The 7,585-nt window shown below is 42.6% G+C and overlaps 1 long non-coding RNA gene across 1 annotated transcript; it reads left to right on the forward strand.

Moving 5' to 3' along the window:
• Positions 1-1,611: 1,611 nt before the first annotated feature.
• On the forward strand, positions 1,612-6,821 carry LOC148891927 (uncharacterized). Its single transcript, XR_016116419.1, has 3 exons — positions 1,612-1,746; positions 2,774-2,912; positions 4,515-6,821. It is a non-coding gene; the product is annotated as an uncharacterized LOC148891927 (long non-coding RNA).
• The last annotated feature ends 764 nt before the right edge of the window (positions 6,822-7,585 follow it).

Below are 7,585 nucleotides of genomic sequence, written 5' to 3' on the forward strand. Positions count from 1 at the left end.
CGAGATTCTTGTGTGGTTTCTCAGGGCCAGGGGTCGGTTAATCTTACAAGCAAAACAACTGCTTGATGCTGCACAGGCAGAATATGACATTAAAATTTTTCCATGTGTAATGTTACGAGTTGTTATTAGATTAAGTAAGCCACATGCCTTGTTAAATATGTCTGCTTTATTCGACCACGGCGATCAATGAGCTGAATTGTTGCAAATTATGTTGCTGGGTGTTCCAGCCTCGTAAGGCCGCGAAGACACGGGGCTGAAAAGGTTCATTGGAACGTCAAATAAAAGTTACCCTTAAGAGGTAACTAATGCCATTGACACAAAATAGGATTTTTTTGCTTCTTAGATTTACATTTTTAGTTGATCATCAACATATCACAGAGATGGAGACGCCCCAAATGATTGAAGTACAGTGAGACCTCAGCTCACGAACTTAATTGGTTCCCAGACAGAGTGTGTAAGACAAAAAGTGTGTATCACAAAAAAATTCCCATAGGAAACCATTAAAATGGGAATAACCATAAAATATACTTTTCAATTAAATAAGCCTTAAAACTACACACAACATACCTTATTCTATGTATAATAAATGTGCTATTGTATTGTAATGAAAGAAATGCACTGCACTATATAATAAAGTCACTTTATTTACATTTGTGATGGTCATTGACGGCTTGATGGAATGGCGTTGGAGGTCCGAGGTCAAAGGGAATTGCTGTTTGGAAAGAGAGTCACATCCCATAAGGACTGTAATTAAAGAAATAAACTGTGCTATAAAATACAGTCGTTTTATTTACCTTTATGATGGTCATTGATGGCTTGAAGGTCAGAGGGAATTGCTGTTTGGTAAGAGAGGCACATTACATGAGTCTGTGTAAGCTCTCAGTCGTACAGGAGTGGTCCATCGATGAGAAGGTTTCTTCAGCCGTCATCTGTACAAAAGTGAAGGTTTCGGACGTTTCGCCTCCTATCCAGGAGACTTCGTCAGCGAACTAAAGTCTGACTGGTCGTATCGGCCCCATTTATATATCCCTAATGTCCAGACCTAGTGGTGCCGGACACAGCTATGATAGGTCCCTACTCTCAGGTTGGGGGGGGCGCGGGACCCCCCCCTGTGGCCCCACTGATTGTTCCTACATTCCTGACTAACGATTGGCCTATTACCCCCACTCCCCCTTTAACGGTATCACCTCATCAGCATAACGACCCTCATCAGCATTGCGAAAGTTGCCTAACCTGTTTTGCCTGAGCAGGCTATTGTATGAACGATCCAAATTGAACCTCACACCACCAGACCGGTTTAATGAAGGATTTTGTTGTTTTATAAGAATCGCCTCTTTTACCCCCCTTTCAAACCATCTATGTTCTTTCGCTAAGATTTTAACCTCATTGTCGTCAAATGAGTGGTTAGTAGCTTTTAGGTGCAAATGTACGTGCCGATTGAGGCCCACTGAGTATTATCCCTGCGATGTTGATAAAGTCTTTTTTTGAGAATTTGTTGAGTCTCCCCAATGTACTGCTCTTTACAATTTTCATTCTTACAATGTATGGAATAAACTACATTACGAGAGGCGATTCTTATAAAACAACAAAATCCTTCATTAAACCGGTCTGTTGTTGGATGCGCCGGCTCAGTTCTTGCTGGAAAGGTTCCTGCAGAGCTGCAGCCACCGACTGTTCCCTAAAGCAATTCAGAACCCAAATAACCCAGTCTTGTCCATTGACAGCTACCTCAATATCAGCCCGGAGGTAAGTATTGAGCTCGGCGCTACCTTGACTTTTAAATGCCCCAATTTACAAAGATGAAAATTTTACTTTGTGACAGTCATACGTTCAGCCACGAAATAGCAGCAGTGAACTTCATAATATCCCGCCAGCATCATTACAAGTTTCAACCTTGTTTTTGTTGTTTGTTCTTCCCAGTTGCCTTATTGGAAAGTAGATCATAGTCCTGAATTGAAAACTAAATTAATGAAAACACACATTTTCCAATCCGCTTTAACTTCACAATGGCTTGCTGGAGTCTGTCACAGCTGTCTTCGGGCAGTCGGAGGGGGACATCCCGAACCGAATGCATACAGTGATGAACAACCAGCCGTGCACACACTCGCAACTAAGGACGATTCCGTTTTTTGATTTAGCCTGCCATGCATGTTTTTGGAATGTGGGGGGGAGGGGGAAACCGTAGTACCTGGAGAAAACCCACGCAGGCTTGGGGAGAACATGCAAACTCCACAAAGGAAAGCCAAAGGTTTGTCACATTTGCAAGGTGGTGGTGGACCCCCCGAAAAATCAGACAGGGGCAAACAAGCAAACAATGACCGACACTGAATGGTCATGACAGGAGTCCTTTTAAACTGACACGAATGACAATGACCAACAGGTGTGTAACTGCAGGTGAAGCCCTGCAGTGCCACTTGTTGGCCACCATGACAAAAATGCAGGTAACATCCGACTTACGGTTGTAAGTCAAATGGCCATAAGTTGAAATGCATTCAATATGCCAGACGCAAGGTTTATACGACAGAATAGTATACGATGTAAATCTGTTGTTTTCGCTGTTGAAAAATCGCTCTCCCTGCTAACGTAGAAGCCAGAAGAGGTCGCCCAACACTCACACTGGACTTAGTCGTGAAATCACCAAATTCTATGACATTAAATATGTTTGTGTGTGTGTGTGTGTGTGTGTGTGTGTGTGTGTGTGTGTGTGTGTGTGTGTGTGTGTGTGTGTGTGTGTGTGTGTGTGTGTGTGTGTGTGTGTGTGTGTGTGTGTCAGATATCCGTGTGCTACATCAACTCCCGCCCACACTCCACCAACCTCAACCACCAGGGTCTGGTGTTCAGCGGCCTCCTGCTGTACCTCTGCGACTCCTTCGTTGTCTCCGGACTCCTGAAGAAGTTTCACTTCCTGAAAGGTGATTTATTCATGATATTCCTATGACGTTGTTAGTGAATTTGACCTCACATGGGACCACAATTCTGTTTGTCAGAAAAAAATTATAAGCAAAATTTATTACCATTAAAAAATGAAAGCTTAGTCCAAGTTGCTTTTGTTTTTTTTTGGAATGTGTCGATGTGAATGGGGCGGATCTATTCTGGTGGACCACTGGGGCAATGCACCACCCAAAATTTGGATTTGATTTGCCTTTTATTAGTCTCACAGTGGAGAAATGTACATTTCACAACAGCATTTCCTTATGGAAGGAAGGGGAAAGGAAAGGAAGAAGTACAAAAACAAAATACAGGAGCTGCTGGAAAGGCAGCCACTCTCGCCACGTCATCTCAAAGTCAAAAGAACAAAAAAAAAATGACATCACCAAGACACAGTCATTCAATCTTCATCACTTTCTACGGCCTTTTTGTTGTAAAAAAAATAAAGCAGCTCTAGATGAAAGAGGAGAGGATCAAAGCACCCTTTTCACCAGTGGATCAGGGACATCATGGTGAACTGTGCACGTCTGCTACAAGCTAAATGTTTAAAGCAAACACAAAGCTGTAGCATCCATTGACGAGAAGAGATTGTCTCGCATCTCCTGTCCCATGTAAATACTCTTCAATTCCAAGCTGCGACAGTTTTGCGCTGACGCTCCTTTCTTCTCATCGCGGGCTCCTCAAGCCATACATCCATCCAGCTGCAGACTGTCCAACAGCACCAACCTTTCCGCTGAACAAACCGGGGCTGTGAAAATGCTGACCATTACAGGTGCATAAAAAGCACACTCACCCCAGAGCTGTCCAGCGTTGACATTCAAATGGCGCCAACATTCCTCCCAATCAAAAACGGTGCTGGCATATTCATGCTGCCGAAAAGGCGTAACTGCTCAGTACAGTCTCCTCCTTGAGCAATGTCGTGGCCAAAAATGCTAAAAACAATCCGTATCTGTTTCACACAATATAGAACAACACAAAGTGACAAAAGAACACATAAAAACAACAACAAAAATGTAAATTTCTCCACTGTGAGACTAATAAAGGCATATCCAATCCAATCTATCCAATCCAAACTGCAAGGCTCTTGAGAGCACTTGCTGACAGCTGCCTATGCGGGGCCATCTTGGACTTCCTTGTGAAATTTGTGAAATTATGACACAGCAATATACTCTATATAAAAACAAAATATTCTTGCTTGGTGGATTCGTTTTAGCGTGTTTTATTGACATTGAGTTGAATAATTTTAAATTGCCACTTTTGGATTCTTGGATGGTAAGAGCAAAGCTTGTTTGAGCAACTCCAAAAAATTGCTGTGGCAATTTTCACATTTCTTTGACATATTTGAAATCTTTTCATAATGTGGTTTATTGCCTTCTTAGAATATTTTTATGTTTTTTTTAATAATGTGACGTAGTAATTGTGCAATTAAGAGGACAATTAATTCAAGTCATCCCTTTCTAAAGGCCCCTGTAAAAAAAGCTGCACACCGCCACTGCATTTCAAATGATTAGTTATAGCTATAGCTGTGTCACCCAGATTTGTATTAACCCTAAAAAAAAAAACTGTATTGCGACGGCATCCTACAGGCGCCACCCTGTGCGTCATCTGCCAGGACCGCAGCTCCCTGCGTCAGACCATTGTGCGACTAGAACTGGAGGACGAATGGCAGTTCCGGCTGCGGGATGAGTTCCAGACGGCCAACTGCAGTGAGGACCGCCCCCTCTACTTTCTCACTGGACGTCATGTTTGAACCATTTCGCCTAAAAGCAAAGCAAAAGCAAATGCCAGCCATTTCTGCCATGAAATCGCGCTATGGGAGGACACGGATGTGCTCGCCTGATGGACGCTATGCAATGCTCTGATTGTATGTCAAATTGTCTTTCTTTTTTTGTTCAGCCACTGTGCGCCCATTCGTGGACGTACGTGTTCATCTCAGGGTTTTTAAAAGGGAAAATCAGACTTGTGGGAATAAGACGGGACGACATATTCTCACTTTGTTTACTTTCTTCTTGGCACCAAAGACATCGTCGAGCTGCACCTTTTTCTTGTCCTGTCATGCCTTTCACTGCCTGACAACTCCACACAAAACACTGCCGAGTGGACATATGACAGTAGATGCTGTATTCAAAGTGCATTATTTGGCAAAGTGGGCCATATTGCAGCCAAGCATTTCATTTGCAAAATGTTCAGTTTGCTTACCTACGAAGGAACATTGAGAAACTGTCTGTCTGCTTACTTATAGGCAGGATGTTCCCTTCTTTATTACCATTACCCCTAACATTTTTCATCAATGGGAGACAAGAAGATTTAAGATTGACCCACCACTGACAACCCCCACCTCATACTTAGCCTCCACTGCCTCTCACACAGGCTTGAACACAACTTTTAGGCATACCGTATATCGTTGTATGTACTATGCCATTCCATGTAATAACGGCTTTTTATTCTAGATGGAATTTAAAGGACACATATTAGCTTTGTAATATTAACTTTGCTGCTTATTACGGTTCAGTAATCCTAATTAATGTACTGTTTTCCGCACTATAAAGCACACCGAAAAGCATCCAATTTTCTCAAAATCTGACAGTGCGTCTTAATCAGATGCGCCTTATTTACATCTGGATTAATATTCAGATTTCTTGAAAGTAGCCTTTGAAGTGTTCTGTAAAGCGCTTTGTTACTGCTGCAGCAGTGATGGAGGCTCAATACAAATAAAGCTGTATTGTATTGCATTTTATTCCCTTTAGCGTAGCTTCATCAAGTGGATGCAGAACACAACCACATCCACTATTGTAGCTTCTATTCTGTGCGCCTTATAATGCAGTGCAACCTAGACTGTATATAAAAACTTTTTTCAAATAGACCATTCATGGACAGTGCGCCTTATACTCTGAAGCGTCTTATACTGCGGAAAATAGGGCACATTTTGATCCTTGACCATACTGGAGCATCAGGGCCTGTAGATGTTTCTTCGCCCAGCCTAATCGAACATCTCATCTGAGGATAAACCTGGTGTTGGGGCGGCTTTTATGCAGAAGTCCCACAAGGTTCGCCCCAACACATTTTCAGAAATAGGCTGACCAAAGATTTACTTGGTTGTTTAGTTTCACATTTACAATGGGTACACTGGCACTCCAGAAAGCCAACTATTTGTATCAAACAACAATAAAAATTACATTTTCCATAGTTTGTCCCTTTTTAACATTGCCTTTTCTATTGGAAAGGGAGAATGTGTTTTCTAAGAGTTTGTGCATGGGCTTTCTATGAATTAAGGAGATGTGACACAAAATAGACTACTGTACTTTTTAAAGTTTACCATATTATTATTATGAATACTCTATAGTCTATCTTGCGCCTTCCAAGCCCCCTTCACTAGCTACAACTTTCTGTTGTCAATTTTTCTTTTGCATGTGTGTCACTTTTACCCAGTTTTGGTGTTGTTTTCTGTCAGCAGGAAGAATCTACCTAAGATGTGTCCTTAACCCCGTGTCTGTATGAGCTCACCAGGGAGTTATTTATTTCAATTTGAATTTTGTTGGACTGATAATCATGTGCTTGATTCCATGCACGCCAGAGTGAGTGAATCTACTGAGGGTAAAGAAATGGAATGAACTTTCACAAAACAAGTTGCCAAACCAAATCATGAAAGCCAATCGAATCAGACCCCCTAAAATGATTGTGGTGATCATAAGCCTACTACCCCACAAAAGGTCCATGAGAATTAACATTGAAAAATATGCAAGTTGCTCACGCAATTTTGCAGAGAGAAGCAGCACGGCGATGGCCTTCGCCATCTACCTCATATGGTCACAGCAGAGCCGTTGTCCTTGTTGTTGTTTTCGTTTTTGCTGTGTGCGAAATTGATGAATGTAAGAATAAAAATAAAATTACATCTCAAATGTTTGTTTGTTTTTTTCGGCGACCTTTACATTTTTTTAAAACCATTAGCATGACCGCACAGGGAAAAAAAGTATTCACAGTGACACAAACACAAAATAAATGTGATTATCAAAATAAAACATTGAAAAAAAACCTGACCCAAATTATAGGCTAGGCGGCCTGGTAGTCGAGTGGTTAGCACACTGGCTTCACAGTGCAGAGGTCACCGGTTCGCGTCCCGGTCCGGTCTCCCTGTGTGGAGTTTGCATGTTCTCCCCGGACCCGCGTGGGTTTTCTCTGGGTCCTCCGGTTTCCTCCCACACTCCAAATTGTCCTTAGGTGTGAGTGTGAGAGTGACTGTTGTATGTCTTTGTGTGCCCTGTGATTGGCTGGCAACCAATTCAGGGTGTCCCCCGCCTCGTGCCCGAAGACAGCTGAGATAGGCTCCAGCAACCCCCGCGATCCTAATCAGAATCAGAATCAGAATCATCTTTATTGCCAAGTATGTGGGTCACACAAGGAATTTGTTTCCGGTAGAACACGCTGCACTAGTATCGTTGTCAAAAAACTGCTAAGTGGCACTATACAGTTCCATTTTGGCTACTGTTGAAAGAGTTCAAAGAGTTAATGGCTTGGGGGAAGAAGCTGTTTAAATGTCTGCTGGATTTGGTGCGCATGGATCGGTAGCGCCTGCCTGAGGGGAGTAGCTGGAAAAGGTGGTGGGCAGGGTGCGGAGGGTCCAGTAGGATTTTCCGCGCCCTCGTTTGGATTCTTGCAG

Source organism: Hippocampus bargibanti, linkage group LG11 (genome assembly GCF_051943395.1).
Source record: "Hippocampus bargibanti isolate YZ-2025 linkage group LG11, ASM5194339v1, whole genome shotgun sequence".
Taxonomy (NCBI): Eukaryota; Metazoa; Chordata; class Actinopteri; order Syngnathiformes; family Syngnathidae; genus Hippocampus; species Hippocampus bargibanti.